Here is a 26,322-nt window from a genome sequence, read left to right on the forward strand (position 1 = left end):
GTGGACACCCCCCCCCCCTCAAATTCCTGTGACCTGCTTTTCCACTGGAGCTCCCCTCCTCCACCAGTTGATTCCTCTCCTGACTCTCTGCAGTGACTTCGCCACACGACCTCAGACTGTCTCTTCTCTCCATCTCGGAGCAGGTATTACCTTCTCTCTGACCCTCGGTGTTGAGACGTGCCGCCTGCTTTCCTGGCTGATCTGTGGCAGGCCGGGGTGCTCAGCTGGGTCCCTGTCTCTTGGATGTTTTTAGATGATGACTTCTCTGTTGGTGTTCTGGGAGTCAGTCCGAGATCATTAAAAGTCAGACCTCATGAGATGTGCAGCTTTCAGAATATTTTGTCAGCAAGGCAAGGAAGAGTTTTGGGAAGCTGGTGAATTTGTTCTACCTAAAAGCCGGACACCTGTGCACAGCATACAGGAGACGGGGCTGTATCAGTCCACTCCGGCTGCACTAACGGAACCCCACAGACTAGACAGGGTCACGGGAACATCGTCCCTCACAGTCGGAAGGCCGGACATCCGAGGTCAAGGTGTCATGGGGCTGGTTTCTCCTGAGGCCTCTCTCCTTGGCTGGCAGGTGCCACCTCCCCCCATGACCCTCCCAGGGTCTTCTCTGCGTGTCTGTGTCCTAATCTCTTCTCAACAGGATGCCAGTGGACTCAGGGTCCACCTCAGTGATCTCATTTCACCCCGTAACCTCTGTGGAGACCTCACCTCCAAACACTCTGGGGTCCTGTGGCCAGGACCTCACCATGTGAATGGAGGAAGGGCACAATTCAACCCGTCAGGGGGTGAGACCCAACCCCACGTGAACGGAATTCAGTGGAAACAGGCCATCAGGACGCTGGCGTGGAGCAGGCACCGGGCCCCGTCCCGCCTCTCTGGGTCCCGAGCATCTCAAGGGCGGATCTTTTTTCCAGGCCTGCAGAGGATGACATTCTTAACGTGAGACAAAGGACAAGCAAGACAGTATGTGGACTCATTCACTGTCTCGGATTAAATGTCAGAAAAAGGAGTGAGAGGAACATTGTGCTCTTTTTTTAATAGTAGAAGCTGACATGTTTCACCAAACTTTATTTCCCTTCCTCAGGTTTAAGCCCATTGTAACTATTACCGTGATCAGGAAGACATCAACACTGAAAATGAAAGAACTTAATTTCCTACTTGTATTTAAAATGTCTTCCTCAATGTCATTCTGATTGAGACCTATAAATGTGGGTGGTTTTATCACCCTTAGTTTCATTTTAGGTAGAATTCTAGAAAATATTCACTTTAAATTTGTGATTCCTTAATTTATTCTCCTCCATCCGAAATAAGTCATTCATTAATCTCTTCTTTGTAACAGGACCTGGAGCATCTGAAACCAATTAAGTCTTTTATATTGTAAATAAACGGGGCCACCTAGGTGACTCAATGGTGAAGAATCCGCCTGCCAGTGTAGGAGATGCCAGAGATGCGGGTTCAGTCCCTGGGTTGGGAAGATCCCCTCGAGAAGGAAATGGCAACCCAGTATTGGGTTGGGAATCCAGTTGGGAAATGGCCCTCCAGTGTTCTTGCCTGGAGAATCCCATGGACAGAGGAACCTGGCGGGCAGCAGTCCCTGGGGTTGCAGAGTTGGACCCACTGAGCAACTAAACAGCCATTGTGAATAAACACTTTCAGTCCCCTTTCCCCAGATGCTGTGATGCAGGGATCTTACAGCTGATTATACAAGCCCTGGAGCCAGTTTTGAGAGGGATAAAAATCCTCCAAACATCTCCTTGACTGCCTGTGTCAGGGACTCCAAGGGGTAAGGGGGTCTCTCGGAGTGTTTAGGACTTACATATTTGTTGTCTTAGGCAATTTGAAGTTACTTGCTGTTTCACTGAACAGAATCTGGGACAAATCTTAAGAGGATGAGAAATGGTTTAATTTCTTTCATATTTTAGGGTTCTCTACTGGAAATACAATCTCCTCTGATAATAAAATCGTTCTAGGTTGTCTGGGAAGATAGGTTTATTTGGGAGACTTTTCAGGCTCTTCCTTTGTCTCCTCTTGTTCTCATCGCCAGGCCTTTGGCTATTCCATTTCTTAGTCCTGGCTCAAGAGCACCCGCAGGGGAACAGGAATACCAAGGTCAAAGTCGGATTAGCCAAGTTAGGTTCTTGACAGCGAGAAGCCTGACGGGACTGGTGTTACTTCTTATCAGGCTGAGGACCTCACTCCTTTTATGTCTTCTCCAGATTGCAGACAGATCCAGGGGGGGACTCTGTTCACCTCTGTGTCCCCAGCAGTGGAGGGACCCACCCACACCAGCCACTCAATTCATGGTGTCTGAGTGATTGTTAAATGAGGACTGGAATCCATGCATTGCTTTTGTGTGCGGTTCCTCCAGAGAATAACGTTACTTTGTCTCACCTGCTTCTAAACCCTGCCGCCCTCCTCGGAGCTGGTCCCCTCCCACACCGCCAGCACGCAGCCCCTTTGCAGGTTGAGTCCCAGCCTTTTCACAGCCGGACAGCAGTGTGAAGACAAGGGTATGATGGCTGGGGGTCTCTCCGTGAAATCAGGAGAACCAGGAACACGGATGAGCCAGGAGGCTGGCATTTTGGATGTGGTCATCACATCACAGCTGACCCAGCTCGTCACTGGCTGACTTCCAACCTGGTTCTGGCCAGAGCAAGACCTGAGAGGCTGGAGCAAACACCTTTTCTCAGAGTCACACATCTTGGGAGCAGAAAGAGGTGAAGCAAGTCAGGCTGTGTGCTTCTGTAGCCATGTCTTCACTTCCTGAGATGCAGTCTGTACCTGGGACTCTTCACCTCCATCTCCCGTGAATTAGGGCAGTACATGAAAAGGAAAGAGTGGGTAAGAATGGAGTGAGAAGGTTGATTTTTGGGTAAGAGTGGAACGAGCAGGTTGATTTTATAAAAATATATAATTTTATTCATGTGTTTATTTCTGGCTCTGCTGAGTCTTCATTGCTTTGCAGGCTTCTCATTGGAGTGGCTTCTCTTGTTGGGAAGCACAGGCTCAGTAGTTGTGGCGCATGGACTCAGTTGCCCCGTGGCATGTGAGATTATCCCGGATCAGGGATTGAACCTGGGTCCCCTGCATTGGCAGGCGGATTCTTTACCTCTGGACCCCCAAGGAGGCCCGAGGTTGATTTCTAATCTCCCATCTGCCAGTGACTGGGTGTGACCTTGTAGCAGGCGTTTCCTCTCTCTGGGCTCCACCTGCTCATCCATTAGATGAGGGGGGTCCGTGGGTCGGTGGCGATGATCACTGCTCTTTAGTTCAGTGCGTTAAGGAAATCCGTGGACCCTAGTTCCCCGTCGAGTTCCTGGCGTTCGCTGCACTTCCGGCTTCGGGATCCTTGCTCCCTGTCTGGGTCCCTTGGCGTGGTGACGTCACTGCGTGCAGAAACAGAAACCTGGTGCAAGGCCGTGTACCACTTCCGGGTGCCAGCGTGTCCCCCATGAGGTCATTCGTTGCCCTTTGAAAGACCAAGCCTGGCTCAGAAGGCCGTCACTCCCTCCTGAAGCGCTGGGTGCCGCGCTGGCTGGACCTCCTGCTCGTCGGCCTCGGTCCCCAGCTGTCCCCGCGCACGGCTCCCTTCCCTCTTTCCGCCTCAGGGGTGGTGATGGGGCGCCCGGGACTCTGGCGGAGGCAGACGCTGGCCATGCCAGGCCCAGGCAGCACTGCCGAGGCCAGCGTCCTCTGCAAACGCGTCGCTTTGTGAAGGTACAGTTTTTATACGATCCTTCGCGTCAGCACTTCTGCCCTGGACTGTGTTTCAACCAGCCAGACGGGAACGTGAGCCGGTCTGGTCGCGCGCAGCTCTGCCTCCCACCCCATCGCTGCTCCGCCGGAACCTTCCCTTTCTCCGGCCGGGAGGGGTGTGTGTGTTGCGATGAGAAACCCTGGCCGCCCCGCAGCTGCACTTCCCTCCACGTCTTGAGAAAAGGCGATGTGGAGGCCGCAGAGCCTCCACTGAGAGCCTGCTTCTCTCCGACACCTGTGGTCTTGCTGAAGCAGGATGCGGGCTCCTCACGGTTTGAGGAGGAAGGCGGTTCCTTGAAAGCTGCCTCCCGGGGCCAGCCAAGGGGTGTCAAGGCCGGCTGAGCCACTGAGAGTGGGCGGGGCGGGGGGGAGTGACTCCCAGGCCAGGCTGGCAGGATCCTCCGGGTGGCTTCCCGGCGCGGGGGCCGGAGCAGGCCTGCTGGCGCCCGGGCGACGGGGAAGACACCTGCCGCTGCGATCAGGGCCGCAGACTCCGGGGTCAGGCAGGCCTGGGCTCAGCGCCGAGGAGTCAGGCTGCTCAGGCTGTAAGCCCGAGGACTCTGGCGGTCTTAAATTTTACTGTAGGAAGCGGCGTGAGGTGAGAAAGCATTAAAAGGACACTGAGTTGTTCGCAGAACCAGTGAGCCCTCAAAAGGGGCAGGAGCTAGCGTGGCTCTGAGATCGCCACGGTGGTGCCCCTGGAATGACCTGAACTGGAGCATTTTCTGTCCCTGTGATATTTTAACCAAACCCCCGAGACGGGGAGAATAGGTTTTTCCTTGCACTTTCTTGGGAACTGGGTGGGTTGGGGGTCCCAGTGATGAGTATATGCAGGGTTAGTTTACCCAGAAAAACTGGGCCCCATCATGGAAGGAAAGGTGTGGGGTTGTTGGGGATTCAGCTGACACGTGGGTGTGATACAAACATCGCAGGGTTTTGAGTCTGAATCTCGGGTTAAGCCTCAGAGGCTCTGGAAGGGGTCCCCCAGCTCTGGGCTGAGAAAGCTGAAGGAAATAGTCCCCTAAAGGACAGTCCCTATTAATTAGGAAGTCCCTTTTAATTAGCAAGTCCTGCCTGATTTTCAGCTGTTTAATCCCATTTTCTTAGCAGAGCCATTCATGATGGGTGACCCAAGCACATGTCCATTTGCTCAAGACAGCCCCAGTTTTGGCCTCCCTGCTTTCCAAAGTCACATTGCCTCCAGCTGCTCATTTTTAAAGTAAAGTGTCGTTATTGCTGGTTTCAAAGGGCTTTCCTGGTGGCTCAGTCATAAAGAATCCACCTGCAATGCAGGAGATGCACATTTAATCTCTGGGTCAGGAAGATCCCCTGGAGGAGGAATTGACAGTGCCCTCCAGTGTTCTTGCCTGGAGAATCCCATGGACAGGGGAGCCTGGCGGACTGCAGTCCATGGGGTCACACAGAATTGGACACGACTCAGTGACTAGAGCACTATCACCGTTACTGCTTGCATGAAAATAAGCCGGGGTGGGCTGGGTGGGCCTGTGCTGGTCCAAATCTGCCTGCGACTTATCCAGTGACTGCAGCCTCTACCCGGCAACCTAGGGGGCGGCTCTCAGGGGACCCCAGCATGGTCCCCAGAGCCCAGCCCTGCCCCGCCTGCTTCACTCCACCGAGGACACGCACCTCCATCACCCACGAGCAACCCTCCATCCCAGATAGCTGTCAGCAGGGCCCCGGCTGGGATGGGCCATGCAGATGTGTGCCCAGGACTCTGTCTTAGACAACAAGTGGTCCAGACCCTGCTTAGCGCCTGAGGCTGTGCGCTGAGGACCTGCGGAGCCGAGGACGGCCGGCCGAGTCTCCTACTTCAGGCTAGAGAGTCAGCAGGCAGATGAGACGGGATGAAGGAAGCGGATGCAGAAGGCGAGGCAGGGTCATATGTAACCTCCTGGGGAGATGTTTCCCTGAGGCTGCCCTCAGGTTCCACCGGTCCCCTGAACATTTTCATGATAAATCAGCCCTTTACTGTTGTAAATTCAAGTTTCAATTGCTCTCAGCTGGACCCGGAAGAGCGATATCTTACCCTCTTGAGCTTAAAGCAAGTTGAGAGTAAGACACTTGAGCAGATGGAGGGAGCAGAAGGTTCACTTGATTTCTCCCCGACCACCTCTCTGTCCAGGGGCCATCATGGCTTGCTCCAGCCCTCCTAAGGGCACCGTGGGGTCGGCACACAGGTGCCCTCTCTGCTCTGACTTAAGTGGAAGCACAGGGAAGAAGCAGATTTCCAGCATTTGAAGTCTGTCTCCTCCAGGAATAAGGGACGATCAGGAACTTCCTCGTTCCCCACAGTCTCAGTGGCAGGCAGAGCGAGGGGGTCGGAAGAGTTGCCCTCCTGGAAATTTCTCTGCAGGTGGAAACACGGGCCCGCGGGAAGGAGAGCCCCCCACCATGAGCCTGGCCCGCTGGAAGGAGAGGCCCCCCCCCACCATGAGCCTGGCCCGCGGGAAGGAGAGCCCCCCCACCATGAGCCTGAGCTAAAGCCTGAACCTTAACTCTCGAGATGGGTGCACACCAGCTTTCGGAGGGTCGCTTGAGGGCAACCCTAACCCTAACCCAGGGCTGGGTAGACACGTGCCGACCCCGGGGTGCCAGCCTCCTGCGCGGCCATGCCGTGTGCTGCCTGCGGCGCTGTGAGCCTGCACCCCTGTGCTTGTCGGGCTCCTGAGCAGGCTTCCCAGGCTGGTCTCTAGCACCACCCCCCCCCCCCTCGCCTGAAGGTTCCCAGCCAAGGGCCGGAGACCAGTGCGTGCAGACGGCAGGTGGGATGCTTCACGCCTGTCGGTCACGTTGCTCCTGATGCTTTGGGCCTGGGAAGGGTCTGCTCTGGGGGACAGAGCAGATGTCGCTCCCAGACGCGGCGACGGTGAGAAGAGCCATCTGCAGCCGGGAGTGATCATTTAGGCAGGTGTGAAAGCGGCTAGGTGCAGAACCTCTGAAAGGCAGCACGCGAGAAGTGAGCAGGGGTCTGCCCGAGACAGTCAACCTTCCGTGCGGCTCGGGGCAGCCGGGTTCTCCACAGAGAAAGGCTGAAAGGTTAAGCCTGCCCCCTTCCTGGGTGTGTCTGCCGTCAGCGGCTTTGATTTTCAGCCCAGGATCACCGTCCTCCGCGTTTGCACGTTCGGGTGCACGCACACTGCTGGTTGGGGTTTCAGATCTCTGTGCAAACTGGTTCTCACAGACACCTGACCTGTCCAGCCCTTCTCTGCCACCTACCTTCTCTGTGCATTCAGCGCTCACAGCCTTTCAAAGACAGGTTGCAGAATTCGGCAGCAAAAAATGGATGGCATCCAACACCTTAGCGATTACTTCCCTCTGCCGAGCCTGACCAGCTCTCCTCTTGCTGAGTGTGGTCCTGCCAGCTAACGTCGGCCTACCGACTGGACACAGGACTCAGATGTTTGTATCCAGGGCCCATCTGGGGTTTGACGTGTCGTCTCATTGGTGTGTCTCGTAGCAGTTCGTGAAAACAGAAGCTCTTCTCTTCCCCCCCTCCAAAGACTAACATTTGGGCTCCCTCTGACTTGTAATGGCTAAAAATGAGTTTGAAGCGTGTTCCTTTTTATCTCTTCTTCCAGCTATTAATTTTTAGTACTTTCATTTATGTTTAAAAAAGCGGTTAGACATGAAAGTTCCCAGACAAGAATGAGTAATTGGCAGGTTGAGGTAGAAGCTGGGAGCTGGCTCTGGTTTTCCAAGAATAATCATAATAGCTTTTACAGGGAGGTTGAAAACTGTGATCGGAGCTTACTCTTTGAATCAGGGCATTGTCCAGTGGCCCCGCTCAGCTCTCAGTGATCTCTGGGGAGGCAGGTCAGATGCTGAGGGTTGTCTCTGGACACGGAGGGGAGACCCAGGAGACGGCAGAGGAACAGAGCGGCTCAGAACATGGGGGGCGGGCTGGAGGGGGCGGGCGCGAGGGATGTGGGTTCTCAAGGCTAAGGCGAGGGGCCCTTGGAACTCCCGGGTGACTGACTTTCTGGGGAGGAGCTGACGAACACGGAAGGGGTGTCAGGAGGGTAATGAGTCAAGCTCAGCGCCGGGCTGGAGGCAGGGGCACAGACGGACAGTGGGCAGGGCAGCAGGGCCGCCCTTCTGCAAAGTGGGTGGCTGCTTTATGTGGGAACCCGCTGCGGCGCACCGTGGTTTGGAAGACGGGTTATTGGGAAGAATAGCGTCCGCAACACTGCATCTGTATATAACCCGCACCCAGAGCGTGCATGTTCCTGTGTGTTTATGTATACACGTGGCTTCTGGTTTGTTTCTCTGTTACTCAAAATACAGGATGTCGCCCCATCTTGTTTTCTGATGTCCCGTGGAGCTCCGCCAGGCAGTGCTCACTGCACTTTTAGCTTTGCGTCTCGTGAGGCCTGCGGGCCGGGGACGCTGGAGACTGCCGCCAGGAAGACGGCAGGGAGGAGTAGGACCTGCGGGGTCTTACGGGGCTGGAGGAGGGAGGCAGGGATCAGCGGGGTAGGTGGTGTTTCTTTCTTTTCTTTTTAAACAAAGATTTTTGCCTCATTTTTTTTTTTTTTTCAAATTTAGTGATTCTGAGGTTATCTCAAGGGTGAAAGCTCCCCACTCTGTTTTCAGGGATGGCGGCTCTGGGAGGAGGTCCCCCGGGTCACTTGGTCTCCTCGCGGCCTGACGCCGGCCTGCCCGCCTGTGTCCCTCTCGCAGCCGTGGACCCGGGCCTCCGGCCCCCTTGGTTGGCCGGCTCTGCGTCTCTGCGCCCTGCCTGTGCCTCGGGGCAGCCTGCTGTCCCCCTCGTGGTGAGGTTCTCCCCGGCCCCCAGAGCAGCGGGCACGGAGTCTCACGCTCCATGGGAAGGCCAGGGGAACTCGCGTCCCTGGAGCACAGGGCCCGAGCCTGTCTCAACTCCGAGACCCCCGTGCCGGGGAGGCCGCCTGGCCATCCGTCCAAGTCGGGGGCCTGCGGGCTGTGGAGCAGGGCCTGACCTCACGGGGGAGTGGGCTCCCAGCCCTGCTCCCGAGGCCACGCAAGGAGGGGTCCCCGCCGGGCAGCTGGACTCACGGAATGGCATCCCGGTGAAGAGGGGCGGCCGCCCGTGCCTCGTCACGGCGGGCCAGCGCCCAGGAGCCCTCCTTCTGGACGGGCTTCCTTCCGGTGTGTTTGGGGCCGGCCGCCCAGGCGAGTCCCCTGCTTCCTGTCCTCCCTGGGGCTCTGAGGCAGGAGCCCCAGGGACACAGCTGTCCCCCTGGCCTCCCGGGCTCCAAGGGACTGAGACACGGGCCGAGAGGCACGGCGGTGACAGTGTCCATGCGCCGCCGCCCCCCCCAATGTGGCTGCACTTAACTCAGGGCGAGAGGCGTGGCGGTGACAGTGTCTACCTGCCCGGCCTACCCCGAACCCTGCCACGTGGCTGCACGTTCTGGTCAAAAGCAGTAAATCAGAGGAAAAGCAGAGCGATGGAAACAGTAACAGGAAGGAACAATAAAAGCCGAGGTGCAGGTGCTTTTACGTAAGAAGAGACTTAAGAAATCTGGGGATTTTTCTTGCCAAGGAAAATGAGGGTAAAAGCAGTTATGCTGGGGCGAAAGGCCTATAAATTACATTTAAATAACTTTTCCCCAAAATATAAATCATGAAGTTACATAAAATCATTTTGATTCATTATGTTAACATAAATAAATTTTAATTTTCAGGTGCATATGCCTAAAGGCCTCCAGGCTCTTAAACACAAAATAATCGAAAAGCTAATTAATCACAAGCGGGCAACTTTCCCAACTAACTCTAAGAACAGTTCCAATTAAGAAATAATACCCTATCTACAAAGTAGAATGAAATACACAAATTGACAAGAAACTTAATTACAAGCCATAGAAACTGAGAAGTAAAACAGAGGAGACTCATTTCCCAGGCCAGGTTGCGTCTCCAGGTGTGTTTGGAGGAGACGCTGAAGGTGGCCCTAAATGGGCTTTTCTCTGTCCTCTTTATCTTGTGGAGCCTCTTGAAGGCCACTGAATCTTGACTCGAACATCTCTCATCTCTTCCAGCTTTGACATTAAAAGCATGAGCACGTGAAGATTGTGCACGCTTACTGGGCCTCCTACTTAAACCGTCCTTTTCTGCACCTGTCAGGGTCTTCAGCACATTCGCATCCCAGACGCCCAGCACAGCATCTGTAACCCAGGAGATGCTAAATCATGTTTGCAGCATAAGCGGAGGGACACGTGATCGCTGGACAAATCGCTTCCTTGGCAGAGGACACAGTGAAGTAAAGCATGCACACAGCAGTGACTCCGTCCTTCTCGAGGAAGCCCGCAGGCCCCTCCCAGTTTCCTCCAGGATCCCGAGCTGTGTAGGTCTTGAGAGGTAGACTCAGAATAACCTATTAGCGACCCCAGGGAGGAGACAGGCCCTCCTCGTTTCATTTTGCTTTAATTCAGCTGATATTGATTGAGGTGCCTGAAGGTAGCCGCACATAATGGAATTGGAATTGCCTGGGAGTCAGAGGAGCAGAAGTGAATTCTAGCGCTGGCTCTGCCTCTAATTAGTCCTGTGACCTATGTCCAGCCGGATCAGAAGCCAGGTCACCCGTGGACCTCCTGGTTATGTAAGCAACTGAAACCCCTTCTCCTGCTTGGTGGGTTTCTGAGTCTGGAAACTCAGAGTGCTAACCCCCTGTTCTCATGGCGTGCTGTGGTTGCGTGACTGTGGTGGTGGTGTTTAATCCCCAAGTCCTGTCCGGCTCTTTGCTACCCGTGGACTATAGGCCGCCAGGATCTTCTGTCCATGGAAATCTCCAGGCAAGAATGCTGGAGTGAGTTGACAAGCCCTTCTCCAGGGGCTCTTCGTTGACCCAGGGATCACACCTAGGTCTCTGGCATTATTGGCAGGCAGATTCTTTACCCTCTGAGCCACCAGGGAAGCCCCGCATGACTGTGTGGGTAAGCCGGAAAAGACCATAGATAAAGCATGTTTGGATTCTGGCAAAGCACTTGGGAAAGTCTCCTAAGATACCCTTATGAAAAGAATAGGGCTGGATCGTTCACTTAGACGTATCTGAAAATTGCTGAACGAACATCTGCAAAACGTCTTGATGAATGAACATGCATGGCCAGAAAGAAGTCTCCTGCTTCACTCCACAAGCCCTGAAGCTGCCCCTCTGTTGTTCAGGGTTCTCAGCAAGCCCTGGGAGGGGTGAAAGTCACGCCCCAGCTTTTCTTCTGAGAGCCTCTTCCATCTGTCTGCGGGGGCAGCGGGTTGGCCAGGGCGACGGGAATGATGGCGGTCCTCACAGTACCTCCCGTTTAGGAAGCAGTTCAGTTGAAGCTCCACTTCGGCAGCCCTCAGCCAGAGTGAGTGAACGCTGAGTCTTCGGTGCTCTTTGCTCTCTGAGTCGTCACTTGGCCCCCAACCAGGTCCTTCTGGGTCCCCAGGATGGGGAAGGGTTTCTGAACCATTACAGACTCTAGGAGTCAAGAAAAGATGATTCTGTGAGGTATATTTTAGGTTTGTAAAGATCTATCAATAGGTCAGATGTGATACATTTTCTCTCTTCCTTCGATCATCTCTGATCTCCCACGTTACAGATGGGAAGATGCTTATAGGAAAGCAAAATTGGAAAAAAGTAAAAAAGGTAATGAAAATCAAGGATGGGGAAAAATCTAAGATTAAAGTGAATCTAGGAATGCCCCAGATATGTTTTGGTTTTTAGAAAATTCTGTGTATTACAAATCCACAAATACTCAGCCAAACTCTTAAATGAAGCACAAGTGATCTGCCAACCATCTAGTTAAAACAAATTGTGTGAATTATAATGAAATTCTTTCCAACCAAGTACACATTTTTAATGGGAGGAAATGTACTTCAGAGGAACTTTTAAAAGGCACCAATCTGGGTCATCTCAGAGATATGCATAGCCTTCCTCGCATAGTCATTCTGTAATGCTTTGTTGTTGCTGGTTGCTAAGTCATGTCCAACTCTTTTCTGACCCCCATGGAGCCCCACCAGCCTCCTCTGTCCATGGGATTTCCCAGGCAAGAATACTGGAGTGGGTTGCCATTTCCTTCTCCAGGGGATCTTCCCGACCCAGGGATTGAACTTGTGTCTTCTGCGTTGCGGGTGGGTTCTTTACCACTGAGCCACCTGGGGAGCCCCTGTTCTGAAATAGAATCTGGGGGTTACCTAGTCCAGGCCATTGTTTAAAAAAGGTTGGTGGCATTGAAAAGTCTAAACATCTCTGAAAATCTGTTCTAAGTTTCTGAAAGTTTTCAGTGTGAATGTAAGAATTCAGACCTTCAGAGTATTCACCCTGCAACTGGCTCAGGCTCGTCTGGCTGAAATGCAAGGTAATCATGCGTTCACTTTGCAGAATGACTGCATATTGCTGTGAGCAGCTCTGCGTGGCGAAGAGTATTTTCCCTGAAACTTGGTGCCAACTCTCAACTCTTTCCAAATGTTTCTATACAGTCTTGCACTGACATCCCTTTATGTACAGTCAGGAAACTCAAACTGTACTTCATTAAGTCTCCCCCCAAACCCCCCTTGACATTCCATGACACTTTTGCCAATAGGAATTCCTCGTGGAGTGATAGCCCGTATGGAAAGAGCACCCCGGGTCCTAGCCGCAGACAGTGACTTTGGCTGATGTAGCCACTTCATGAAATGTTTATGGCCCATTTTGGATAAAGTTAGCAGTGCTAAGATCCTGATCCAGCAGTGGGTTTTTGTTTCCCACGTTGACAATTGTGTGTCTTTAACCATATCTTACACCTGATACATCTTCATTTAAGGTATGTTTATTGTGTCATCGTAAAATAAAAATAGTAGCAGAGAATATTTTAAAGTGGATTCGCGTTTAGTAATTTATTGCTCAGTGCCAAGTCACTTCAGCCGTGTCCGACTCTTTGCAACCTTAGAGCTGTAGCCTGCCAGACTCCTCCATCCTTGGGCTTCTCCAGCTGAGAACACTGGAGTGGGTTGCCTTGCCCTCCTCCAGGGGATCTTTCCAACCCAGGGATCCACCCTGAGTCTGTTATGGCTACCTGCATTGGCAGGTGGGTTCTTTACCACTAGCGCCACCTGGGAAGCCCTTCTAGTAATTTACAGTATTGTTTAATTACATTTGCCAAAGCACTCAATTTCAAGGTACGGGCTCTTAGATCTGTAATTTAGTTTTCTGTTGGATATTATTCAGGGTAATTAAGCATGAGCTGCTGCCACTGAGAAACACCCTCAGAATCTGGGTGATTCAGCCCAACCAGAGTTCACATCCGGAGAAGGCACTGGCACCCCACTCCAGTACTCTTGCTGGGAAAATCCCATGGACGGAGGAGCCTGGTGGGCTGTGGTCCATGGGGTTGCTAAGAGTCAGACACGACCAAGTGACTTCACTTTCACTTTTCACTTTCATGCACTGGAGAAGGAGATGGCAACCCACTCCAGTGTTCTTTTCTGGAGAATCCCAGGGACTGGGGAGCCTGGTGGGCTGCCGTCTATGGGGTCGCACAGAGTCGGGCACGACTGAAGCGACTTAGCAGCAGCAGCGGCAGAGTTCATGTCTTGCCCTCATGGGGGCTGACGCTTCTGTTTGGTAGCTCAGCGTCGCAGATCCTCCCAGCCTGTGCCAGGCCATCCCCATGCTGGCTGCAGGGTCTGGAAGAGGAGCCTGGAGGTGGCACCCCGCCTCCTAGATGCCACACTCCTGAGCTACTTGGGCCCCTCCCACGCTTCGTGGGCAAGAACCCGTCCTCGGGCCCGAGGGATGGTGTCGGGACCAGAAGGAGCCCAGGGGCCGTGCTTGCTGAGAGGTCTGTTCTCTGCCACGCCGCCTGGGAAGGAGTGGACAGCAGTAATAACAAGCAGCTAGATTCTCAGTCATACAGGCTTTCTCAAATTTTAAACGTAGTTTAATGACAAATTTTATTTGATTGACGTGACTGGTTGACACAGCCGCACGAGCCAAGCTGTGTAATGGGAAACTGCAGGGACCCAGGTTATGGTACTAGTTCTGCCTTTGTAAGCTGTGTACCTCTGTATTTGCCGTCTAAATTACTTTACGTCTTTTCTCTTTATATCTGAGATAATTAGCTCATACCATGGTCCCTTATAACTTCAAATTTTAAATTCCTTTATTCTACTCACGGTCTACCACAGGTAAATGTTTTCACAACCAAGCTCTGCACTGAAATAGATTATGTTTGTGGTCTGTCTTTGCATTCTTTCTTGTTAACCAAGAATATAAAATGTTCAGTCAGGAACCCAGAATTTAAATGTGCAACTCTGATTTCATGAGTGCGCGCACTGCTCTGAGTCAGTTTAATTCAGCCAAGGTTTAATTGCTGCTGCTGTGCATAAGCATTTTGCCGGGTGCTCGGCATCTGAAGGCGAGTAGATCCCGTAGGCTTTTGTTCTGGGGTAACTAGTACTCGAGCATTGGAGACAGACGTGCACAGATGAGTTCAGTGGGGTTTGGGAAGTGGGATGGTGGCTGGCCCAACAGTTAATGGAATATGACTCTGTGCTCGGCATAGCTTGGGAGGTAGGCAGGGGCATCTGAGCTGAATCCCAGAAAATTAACACAGTAAGTTCAGAAGAGCATGGCACGTGGGGAAAAGCTTCAAGCATCTTGTTGGAACTGGAGCTGTCCTGTCCAGCATGGCCGCCACTGGCCAGGTGTAGCTGTCGTGCATGTGGATGCAGTTCAAACGGAGATTCCTTTAACTGTGACATATATACCAGGTTTCAAATACTGAGTTCAGAAATGAATGTAACCTATCTCATGAACACTTTAAAAAAAACATTGATTACATGGTGAAATGAATATTTTAGATACAGTAGGTTAAGTATATTAATTAATTCCACCTCCCCCTGCCCTGCTGTTGTCAATGTGGCTGCTAGAAAATTTAAACCGCCTGCATGGCCTGTGTTCTGTTTCTGTTGGCTGAGGCTGTTCTAGGGCATCGCTTGTGGAGGAAGACATGGCCGCAGTTGCTGGGACCCTTCACTGTCCACTTGAAACTATCACAGCATTGTTAGTCAGCTGTATTCCAATACAAAATTAAAAGTTTAAAACCAAATATCTAATAATGCAAAAAAAAAAAAATCACACAAAGTGAATTACCAATATTGCAAACTGAGTCTAAAAGATTTTACTCTGTTGTCTCTTAAATTCTTTTTATCAGATACCTAGAATAAATAGACTTCTAACTTAATGTTGATCACATAGTGCAATGAGTATTTTAGACATAATAGATTAAGTGTATTAATACAGTTAATGTCACCTGTGTTTCTGCCCCCCTTTTCGCAGTGTGGCCCTGGAACGTTTAAACCTCCCTGCATGGCCCGCGGCCTGTTTCTGTTGGATGAGGCTGTTCTGCGGCAGAGCTTGTGAAGGAGGGTGTGGTCGGAGTTGCTGATGGACACGGGGGTGGGTCGGGGGGTGGCTTGGGTGCTGCTCTGTAGTCAGCTTAGCCTTTATCTGTTTAAGCTGGAGAGCTTTCCTTGGCAGAGTCACGGTCGGTCGTGTGTGCATTTTAGTTAGCTCCGGGCTTTGTGGTTGATGGGGCTTCCCAGGTGGTTCAGCAGTCAATAGCCCACCTGCCAATGCAGGAGATGTGGGTTCAATCCCTGGGTCGGGAAGGTCCCCTGGAGGAGGGCACGGCAACCCACTCTAGTGTTCTTGCCTGGAGGATCCCACGGACACAGGAGCCTGGTGGGGCTGCAGTCCACGGGGGCGCAGAGTCGGACACAACTGAGTGACTAGACAGCAGTGAGCAGATGGTGCTGTGCTGGCTGGAGGCTGGAGGCCAGGTTACTCGCCAGGTGGCGGGCACCGCCATACCCAGAGGGCCAGAGAGGGGCTGCGTGCGGGCAGTGGCAGTAACGACGGAGGTCAGCAGTTGGCGTTCGGAATGGGGAGTCAGGGCTGACTGCCGGGTCTCTGTCTGGGGTGACTGGTGGGGCAGCTGTATCACAGGCTGAGGCTTTCCGGTTTGGAGAAGCAGGCTCTGTACTGGGGAGGGGGATGGCGCGTGCAGGTTGACATGATTGGCTGCGGCACGTCGGCAGCTGCTTGGGTTGACAGAGCCGAAGCTCCGGCAAGAGGTCAGGGCTGGAGAGGGAGGCTTGGGAGTGTCCAGGTGGCAACCAGACAGTGGGATTCTGTGTGATTACGGAGGACTGGGGAGCGGGGAAGACGGGGGGCAGTGGTGGCCCCCAGAGCGCGTGTACTGAAGGACCCACAGAGCGGGACCCCTGGACAGGCGGGGGCCTTGCCCTGGGCGGCCTCACCTCCAGAGCCGTGAGAAGGACGTTGTTAATGTCTCGTAACCACCTGTCTATGGTACTTTGTTAGAGCAGCCTGAACTAAGTCCCAGAGGGAACTTTGACTTTGGCAGCTGGAGTTCCTGTTGGTGGTGGTTTTTGCGAAGGTTAGTCCTGATAGAACAAAGTGTAGAGGCCACAGTGCCAATCAACTTGATCATACCGAGGTGTTTACGGGGGCTGGAGACGGGACTCGGTGAATGTCAACTGCCCTTTCCAGAAGCTTGTCCAAAGGGAAGGGGTAACATATGCTAGAAGCAGGGTTCCAAGAGTTTGAAGGGAGAGCTTTCAACACATAGATTGGTTGGAGAGAGGGGTGGTGGTTTTGGATGCTATTTGCTGGGTGAAGCTTGGACATGGAAATTTCTCCAGCAGTCCTGTGCCCAAGGCCCAGGCAGGAGGTATACAGTAAGGGAGTTGCTGTGTATTCCAAGTTTCCCTTTTTCTCTGCTGTACTCTCAACGACCACGTGACTCTCTGAGCCCGGTCCCCGATGTCAGTTTAAAAAATAACGAAATAGAATAGGGGTCCTTGTGTTCTCGGATTTAGTTGACCCCACGATGGGGTTTATTCCATTACGTCTCACTGGATGAATCTGGTGTGGTCTTCACCCTGAGCTCCCCTGAGAAAGTGGATGATTTGTCTGTTCATAGTTTTCCCGTGTTGCTTCGAATAAGCCAGTGAGATCAGAAGAGTGAATTCAAGCTCAGACACTGTAACCATCACCCAGGTGGCTTTCTTAAAATTCAGTTTTGCTTCCTGTTGGAGTGACCACTTTTGGGGTCTCCCTGCCAAACAAACAGTCCCGGCCGGTTCCCCACGACACCCGGCTGTTAGCAGCTTCGGGAGGAGGTGGCGACAGTTCCTCGTGACCATAGACAGAGATGTGCTCAGTGACCCTGCCGCCCCCAGGGGTGAGCGGAATCCGAGGATCCTGAAGTCAGTCCAGAGAGGAAGCCGCCTGCCGCGGTGCTGCTGCTGGCGGAGGTTTCTTTAAGAAGGTCTTTGTTGGGGTTTGTAAGGCCCGAGTGCAGGCACTGCAGACAAGCCGTGACGGCCCCCCGCGTCCAGAGAGTCACGCTGCCCTCGGCTCTGGCTCCTGTTGGGGACAGTCACATCCAGCTCAAAGCTGCCCCGTTTCAGCAGTACTCTTGTCTCTTGCCTTTAGACCAAATCGCACAGTTCCTTCTCTCTTTGGCAGCTGGTGACGGATATGACCAGTTCTGCCCCTGTCCTTGAAGGGCACATTTTGAAAATTATTATTAAGAAAACTTATCAAGCGTTCTACAGAGTCCAGAGAATACTACAGCAGATTCTCTGTTCACAACACCAGCTCACGAAATGAATGAGAGAGAGGCCCGGCAGCCTGGCGGCAGGGGTGACCTGTGCCCACCCACCTTCTTGTCCGTGGTTCTGATTGTCGGGCTGCAGCGTCTGCCAGTTGGCCGAGTGAGAAATGATGAAGCCATACTTTTTCAAATTATCTCTGGAGTTCTTGGGAAAAGACAACACGAAGAGGAAAAGTTTGCAAAGAAATAGAGCTCCCCAAGGAAGTAAGTTATTGATTAAAAATTCATGACAAATGTATTAAAACTGAAAATGAGAAAATATCGACGGATACATATGTTAGTGACCCAGAATGTTTTGATTGTCCTCTTCGATTTCGGTTGGTCACTGAGTGATGGAGTTGGCCGCTGCCCCCAAGGGAGGCAGTGTGGGCTTCCGTTTGACAGATGCTGTTTACCAGGAAGAGCGATGTCCACGCACCTGCTTCTCTTCTGATAGAATCACATCAGATACAAGCGCAGGTTCTTAAAGGCTTTACTTTGGGAAAAAAACAGAAACAATCATATTCTTAGGAGTTCTTAGAAATCCTTTCTTTCCCTTTGTAATTTTTTTTTTTTTTTTGCATATGGGGTGTTAGTTCTCTGACCAGGGTCTCTGGTTCTCCATTCTCTGTGGGTCACCTGTTTTAGTGCTAAGTTCCTTAGACTTTCAAGGTATTTTTTTTTCCTTATATTTTAGCAATTTCTTGTTTACTGAGCCATCGCACAGTTTGCTCAGTTGCTCAGTCGTGTCTGACTCTGCAGCCCCATGGACTGTAGCCCGCCAGGCTCCTTTTCTCCATGGGATTCTGAAGCAAAAATACTGGAGTGGGATGCCATTCCCTTCTCCAGGGGAATCTTCCCACCCCCAGGAATGAACCTGAGTCTCATGTCTCCTGCGTTGGCAGGCGGGTTCTTTACCAGTGAGCCACCAGGGAGGCCCTTGCACAGTGAGGGAGCACCGTTTTCTTCGTGACAGTTTATAAGTAGTGGGCTCTCTATAAATCTCCTCCAGAGTTTATTTGAAATGTTTATATTGAGCTAGCAAAATTATTTTTGTAGGACAAGGAGAAGTGGCATTGATCCCTGGAGTCTGGTGCCCCTCAGAGGTTATATTGTTTTTCAGAGAGTCCAGATTCCTCTGTCACATCAGAAAGTCAGGGCTGATTAATTGTCAGGATAGACTGGGGCTGTGCTGAGCTAACAGAGGCCCTCCTGAAGTCTTAGTGGTTTGATCCACTGACAGTGTCCCTCTCTGTGTCAGGGAGAGACCTCTGTGGAGTCCTCCGTCCACAGCAGTGCCGTGTGGAACGTGTGGCCCCCAGGGCCCCCGCAGCAGGGGAGGAGAGAGCTGGAGGGTCTCCAGGGAGTGGGGGGTCTCGCTTCCGCCCACTTCAGTTCCAGGGACCGGGGCTCAGTCACGTGGCCCCCAGGCTCTCCTGGCGGGTCCAGGGTGCTGAGGATGTCGCAGGGCTTGGTTTCCACATAGTGTTTCCCCCACGGACACCCTTCTTACTGGCCTGGATGTGACCGGCCAGTTTGCTGATGAAAGGGACAGTCTGTGTCATCGTTCCGACTACCGATTTGGTCTGATTCACACATTATGTTACAGAACTTCCATGTGCTTACACCCGTGGGACTGTGTTTTTAGCTTTGCCAACCGATAGCTTATTTTTATCCAGCTCTGTTCCCATGTCCATTTAAGTTCCCCCTCCATCTGCTTTAATCTCTCAGATTTTGTAGCCAAATGGCTAAAAATGCCTCAGATTCCTTGGGAAGAAGAAGGGAGACATCGGGCACATTTAATTCCCATGCTCCTATTTCCTTATTCTATTCCCTGCCTCTTTCATTCGGTTTAATATTATACGCTACTCTCTTTGGGGTCCAGAATAAAGTATTTGAATATTTCAGCTGTTTCTGCATTACCTAGAGGCAGAGGAGGCAAGAGGAAGTCGGGGGGGTTGGGAGGCAGAGAGCTGCGGGAGGCAGTTTGCCTGAGAGAAGGAGTAAACCGCTTGCAACGCGGCAGTCAGCGAGCCGGACTCAGCAGGGGTAAACCCTCAGACGGTTTTGGTTTTCACACCACTGCCTTCAGCAGGTTCTGTCTAATCTTCCTCCTCGTCCAGGGTGAGGTTTCAAGCAGGTCTCAGCCTTCTTGGTCGTTTTCAAGGGCGGTCTGGTCCGATGGCACAGCTTCCGTCTTCCGTCCAGCTTGACGCTGTTTCCCTCCCTGGGCGCAGAACGGGGTGCAGGGGTGGGAGCTGGAAGGGGGGTGACGGGGCAGCGGGGGCAGGGGAGGGGAGAGGGGGGCGAGGCCGGGAGAGGACTTCTGTCACCGGAGAGCTGAGCATGGCACTGGTGGCTTTCGGGAGTGGCCAGTGTCCAAATGCTGACTTCTTTTTTCTCAGAGGACTACGATCCTGCTAGCTGCACAGCCAAAAAAAAACAGCTAGGCGTCAGCCTAGAGGTCCTGAAGGCCGCTGAGCTGTGCGTTCCGGCCTGCCTTAAAGGCTGGCTCTTCTTTGGATGTAGCTGGTCACTAAAGAGATGGTCTCCCGCCGGAGAGACCACAGGCATGCCACTCTGTAAACTTTGGACTGTGGGAGCAAGCTGAGGAAGGAAATAGCATCTTTATAAGATATTCCTATTGATTTGTTTTCTTTTTGGAAAGGTCAGAGAATACATCCACTGCAGTGAAACGACCCAATTAATGCTGCTGCTGCTAAGTCGCTTCAGTCCTGTCTGACTCTGTGCGACCCCATAGACAGCAGCCCACCAGCTCCTCTGTCCCTGGGATTCTCCAGGCAAGAACACTGGAGTGGTTGCCATTTCCTTCTCCAGTGCATGAAAGTGAAAAGTGAAAGTGAAGTCGTTCAGTTGTGTCCAACTCCTCGCGACCCCATGAACTGCAGCCCACCAGGCTCCTCTGTCCATGGGATTCTCTAGGCAAGAGTGCTGGAGTGGGGTGCCATTGCCTTCTCTGACCCAATTAATGTCTACCCAGTAACAGCCAGGAATGAGCTCATCCAGCTCTCGTGTGTTGACAAGGGGAGGTGGATGCCGAGAGTGGACAGGTGCAGGACACAGTTGATGTCAGGGATGCGATTTTCCATCCGGTCTCAGTGGAGGCAAAGAGGTACTTCTCAGCTTTTCCTCTGGGGATGGAATCCTGTTTGATTTTTAGTTTGTTTTATATGTCATCTTCTAATTATGTTTCAGATAATGATTAAGAGAGATGCAATGTGGTTATGAGAGTAAATCTTAAAAGGCTCGGTGGCTCCTTTATCTACTGCCGAAAACAACTCCCACCAGGAAAGAGGGTCCCATTAATTGTCATTACTCGGGAATTATGGAATTAGAGCTACTGACGTTTCTTTTATCATTGGTATATTTAAGTGACAGTGGCATTAGTTACTCTAAATTAAGTTCCTTTCACAGTTAAAAAATTACAGCAGTGTGACAAGAAATAGAGCACTGTTAACTTTTATTTTGGAACGCCATCTTTCTAGTGGAGATAAAGGCGCAGTTTCTCAGACCAGAAGGCAGGAAGGGTCATTCCTTGGCTCTGTAACAGAAGGGAATAGGTAAGTGCATCCAAGTTAATTCTCCAGGAGTTTCAGTGAGGGGATGGAATGTTCAAAGAGTTTCCTGGGTGGCTCAGTGATAAAGAACCCGCCTGCACTGCGGGAAACGTGGGTTCGATCCCTGGGTCGGGAAGATCCTCTGGAGAAGGGCATGGCAACCCCCCATGCCAATTTTAAAGGATAAAATTGCTATATTTTGGTGGCCAGTCAAAGGGAGATACAGGAGGTAGGATGTGAGTCCTCAGTTGATTATACTGCAGTCAATATATTTAGATTTTTGTTGTTATTGTTTAGTCCGTAAGTGAGTCCAGCTCTTTGTGTCCCTATGGACTGCAGCAGGCCGAGCTCCTCTGTCCTCTGCCATCTCTCAGAGTTGGCTCAAACTCATGTCCTCTGAGTAGGTGATGCCATCCAACCATCTCATCCTATATCACCCTCTTCTCTTCCTGCCCTCAGTTTTTCCCAGCATCAGGGTCTTTTCCAATGAGTCGGCTTTTCACATCAGGTGGCCAAAGTACTGGAGCTGTTCTTTAGCTTTTAACTCTTCGTAAATGCTAATCAAGGCATGACTGTTCCTTTATGTTTTCAAAAGGTTCTAGACCACCCTGTACTGTTATCAACTTGGTCAACTCAGTTCCGTCTCATGTTTCTGCTGCCATATGTTTTCCCCTTGTTGGAAGGATATGGATTTTTAGGACATAGGTCCCTAAAGGAAACTGGAGATATGATAAGGAGGATTCTGGCTGGACACGGCCATGGGGCATTGGTTCAGGCACTGCCGGTTAGCATTTGCACCAGAAATGGCTAATAGAACTCACGGGCAGCTCTGTGCCTGCAGCTCAGGGAACGCTGCTCCGTGCCCTGTGCTGACCTCAGCGGGAAGGGAGTCTGAGAGCGAGAGGGGGTGTGTGTGCACCTTGCTGCCTGGCAGACACCAGCTCAATCTCAGCGGGAAGGGGGTCCGAGAGCAAGAGGGGGTGTGTGTGCACCTTGCTGCCTGCAGACACCAGCTCAATTGCAAAGCAGCCGTTGTCCAAAAGCGTCTTAAAAAAGACCCACTAAGAAAAGAACGACAACAAAAAAGCTTCCATCACCGTGCTGATTAGAATCCAGCGCAGCTCAGGCCGTATGAAGGAGCACGGTTTTCCCGGTCTGTAGAGGCGAGTCACCCTCTCTTGCCGTCCGTGGTAAAGTTCTCTTCAGAGAGGTCTGCCTTTGGGCCGCGTGAAGGGCTTGTCGACAGAAGCGTGCGGAGCCGAGGTTATATACAACTGGAGAAAGTTTTCAGGCGGGAGATCAATCTCTGGGCTCAGCTCAAACAGTCAGTCATCCGGTGACAAGCCTCTGAGGAAGCAGTTCAAGAATTGTAGCTGGAACGCGGGGGATCAAGGACTCAGTCCATGACGGGAGGAAAGCAATCAGAATTTATGTAGCTGCACTGGCCTTCCCAGGCCTGCCTGTGGACCTGCGTGGCGCACTGGGATGCTGTGGGCTTTTGTCCCTGTGTGGCTGTCTTCACAACTAACGGCCAAGGGCAGCGGAGGCTCTTTGTCCCAAACCGCTGCTCCACTCGGGCCCCGTCAGCTCACACTGCAGGCCCCTCACAGTGGTCAGGGCCACTGTGAAAGGCGCGCTCAGAGGGGCGGAAAGCCTTCAGGAAAGCCTGCGGATATATTTAAGCAACCACTTACGTTGCAAATCATTTTACTAGCTTTCATGGAATAATGACAAAGTCCATCAGGAAACTAGCAGTTACAAAGCAAAAGGCACACAAACATAAGTGGAACGGAACTCTCTGATGTTTTGAAATACTTGGAAGAGAGCCTCTTGAAGTTAATGTTTCATGGGATATATACTTGAAGAAAAAAAAATAGATTTGAGTCTCAGTGTCTGTGTGATCTTGCTAAAGTGGTGTTTATCTTTTAAACACAGCTAATAACACCAGTCTGACATCCCCTATAGGGTCGTTGTGAGGATCAGAATGAAGATAATAGAGGTGAAATACTTTGTAACTGGTAAAGTTCTATAAAATATGAATGCTAATTGCTAGGTTGTTTCAGCGTTTCTTGTCACAGTTATTTTGGGAAAGTGTCAGTTCATTGAGCCAAAGAATTCCTAGAAATCAGCCCCTGTTGACAGGAAAGTACTTAATATAATAAAAATATTTTTCCAGTATGTAGTTGTTTAAAGTTTTAATTTGACCCTTGGCTTTGCCTGGTGGCTCAGACGATAAAGAATCTGCCTGCAATGCAGGAGACCTGGGTTTGATCCCTGAGATTCCCTGGAGGAGGGAATGGCAACCTGCTGCAGTGTTCTTGCCTGGAGAATCCCAGGGACAGAGGAGCCTGGCGGGCTACAGTCCGTGGGGTCCCAAAGAGTCAGACGTGACGGAGTGACTAACAGCGTACACTTTTGCAGCAAAGCAGCCTATGAGAGGAAACGGTGGGTGCAGGGTTCAGTCGCTGGGGAAGAAAGTGAGATGGAAGGAGGGGGACTGGAGTGGAAACAGCCAGATGCTGGGTCCTGGAAGCCGCGGCCCAGGCCTGCCGCTGACCTGTCTGGGTGCGGCCTGGTGATGGTGAAGAAGGCAGGGGGTGGGGGGACAGGACATTCTGCTTCCCTGTTATTCCTTCTTTTGTGTCCCAGTTCGCTTCTTTCTGAGATGTCTTTTCAGAAATAGCATCTCGCATATCGCCTCATACTGTGATAGATAAACTCTCTCACGGATTTAAATTTAAAGTCACTGTATCAAAAACTTCATTTTTAAGTATGAAAGTGTTCCTAATAAGACCCATTTAAATGAAGTCAATAAGTTAAAAAGTGGAAAAATCTCTGAGCCCCGCCTTCCTGCCGCTCAATCCCTTCCTCTTGGTGTGTGAGCCTGCCTGCGCCGGAAGCTGGTCCAGCCCTCCAGGGGTGTGAGTGATGGAAGCCAGCCCTGGGCCCCAGCCTGCGGATCAGACGCTGCCCACAGAGTCTGACAGCAAACAGTAATGCAACGAAGGTGAAAAGTTGGGGAGTCTTAGAAGGTGGTATTCTCTGAAGAAAACAGCAGGGTATGGGGGTTCGTTGCTGAAAATCCTTCTAAGAAGGCCAGCGTCTGTGGAAAACCCAAACAAGATGAGATAAGAGTCCAGAGATGGGGACGTTCAAAAGCAGGAGCAGGAGGAGGAGGACACCTAAGTTGCCTCCCGTCTGGAACGTTCTGTTTAACTGAGGGTGCTTCGTTCCAGTCAGTCTTCTGCTCCACAGATTCTCGTTTACTGGAACCCTCCAGTACTGGAATGTAGGAAAAAAGGAGAAAAAAAATTAATGCCTTAAAACCTTGTCAGCCCAGGAGGACCCGGCAACAAATTCCCGCCGAGGAGTGCCAAAGGCCTGAGAATTAGACCTGCCCGGGTGACGCTACCTCCAGGTGTCTGGTTAGTCACGGCTGTCTCTCGTCCATGAAGGATTTGAGGTGCCGTGTAAAAGTACGTACAGGAGGATAGAATAAGTAGTTCAGATAATCAGGACGAAGAGGATGTAAGTAAGAAAATAGAACTGGGACAAGAGACGCCCAGAGCCTCGTTACCGTTTTCAGAGGTGACCCGTAAGGATGGCTGTACGCTTCCAGGGGCGGAATGAGGGGTGAGTTAGGATCAGCTGTGTGAAGTCGAGATGCCCTCACACTGAAAACGATCCAGTTGCTCAGGAGAAGAAAAGAAGCTTTTCCTGTTCCCATTTTCTCAGGCCTGAGATCAGTGTATTTCATGAGACTCGTCGGGACGACTCAGTGCCCCTGTGACCAGCGCTCTCGACACGCAGCTCCCGGCGCCTTCCGAACGTGACGGGCCAGACAGCTCAGTGGTGGTGGTTTGGTCGCTCAGCCGTGCACAACCCTTGCGACACGACTCTTGTGCTGCGGTTTCAGGCCCCTCGCTGGCCTGCGTCCGGGATCCTCTCAGGCCTGTCCTCACTGGCAGCCAGGAGGCCCCTGAGTCACACCCCCCCTGGGTTTTTGTATATTGTTATCTTCCTAAATTCATCTCTTGGTTGCCTTTCAAATATGATGCGTGCCTGCTTAGTTGCTTTAGTCGTGTCTGACTCTTGCGACCCCATGGACTGTAGCTCGCCAGGCTCCTCTTTCCATGGGGTTCTCCAGGCAAGAATCCTGGAGTGGTTTACCGTGCCCTCCGACCCAGGGATCGAACCTGCCTCTCTTACGTCTTCTGCATTAACAGGTGGGTTCTTTACCACTAGCTCTACCTGGAGCTCCACCTGGAACAAAGGAGGCCCTTTGTTCTTACAACCTCCCCAGAATAAACAGAAATTATTTCATTCACCCATGAAAATTTTTACCTGAAATGTTTCCTCTCACTCGTTATATAAAAGGCATATATAGGAGTCTGTCCTCCACTCGCCCAGTTACTTCCCTTAAAAAGACAGACGGCTACAGCTTTTTTTTTTCTAGCCATAATATTCCACTGTATGGATATAGTAGGGTTTATTCAACCAGCTTCCTATTCACGGACACTCAGGTTGTTTATTGTCTCGCTATAAACAGTGCTCCAGCAAACAGCCTTATATGTTCGTAACTTCCTGTATGTAGGAACAGCCTGGTAGTGAAAGTGGCCATGTGGTGTGTCTGTAATTCTGAGGATGGCAACAGCGCCACGCTCCTTAGGTCTGGGGGTTGAAAGCCCACACGTGCACCTGCTCTCAGCATATGGAAGGTCGTGGTTTCTCATGGTTTTGGTGTCAAGTATGCTATGAAATGTTTTTATTTTTGCCAGTCAGATAAGTAGAAAATGGTAACTTGGTGCACTTTTTGTTTTTCTTAAGTGAGCTTTTCATTTGCTTGAGAATCTTTTTTTTCTCCCTTTTTGTGCATATCTTCATATTCTTTGCCCGTCTGAATAATGAGATTGTTATTATTTTTCTTACCTACCGTTAGGGGCTGCATGTCATTCTTATCTTGCTCTAGGAAAGTTTCAGTGGGTAAGGAAGCCGGTGAGGGTAGTGAATGAAAGAAGCAAGGCTAAGAACTGAAAACTGCTGCATGTGAAATAGACTCAAGTACAATGAACCTACTGTTCTTTCAGCTGCAAATAAATGCTGGGCTCGGATGGTTGGTTTTATCTACAATTTTTATAATGAAATATAAAGGATTTACTAATTAAGGAAAAAAGTCTGACTCACAGAGCAACATTAACATTCCACCTATCTTTATTATTTTTTATTTGCAAAGACAGTTCAGAAACGTTTTAAACATATTTTAAAACAATTAACCTTATAATCCTTGAACATCACATTTTATTATTATTATTATTTTTTACATTACAACCCTCATTTGT

General features: G+C 51.2%; 1 protein-coding gene across 6 annotated transcripts in view; it reads left to right on the forward strand.

Annotated features, from left to right (window-relative positions):
* Positions 1-26,322, forward strand: part of FARS2 (phenylalanyl-tRNA synthetase 2, mitochondrial) — a 312,626-nt gene that overhangs the window by 129,459 nt on the left and 156,845 nt on the right. The window lies entirely within an intron of this gene.

The sequence above is a fragment of the Odocoileus virginianus genome, chromosome 27 (assembly GCF_023699985.2).
Source record: "Odocoileus virginianus isolate 20LAN1187 ecotype Illinois chromosome 27, Ovbor_1.2, whole genome shotgun sequence".
NCBI classification, from domain to species: Eukaryota; Metazoa; Chordata; class Mammalia; order Artiodactyla; family Cervidae; genus Odocoileus; species Odocoileus virginianus.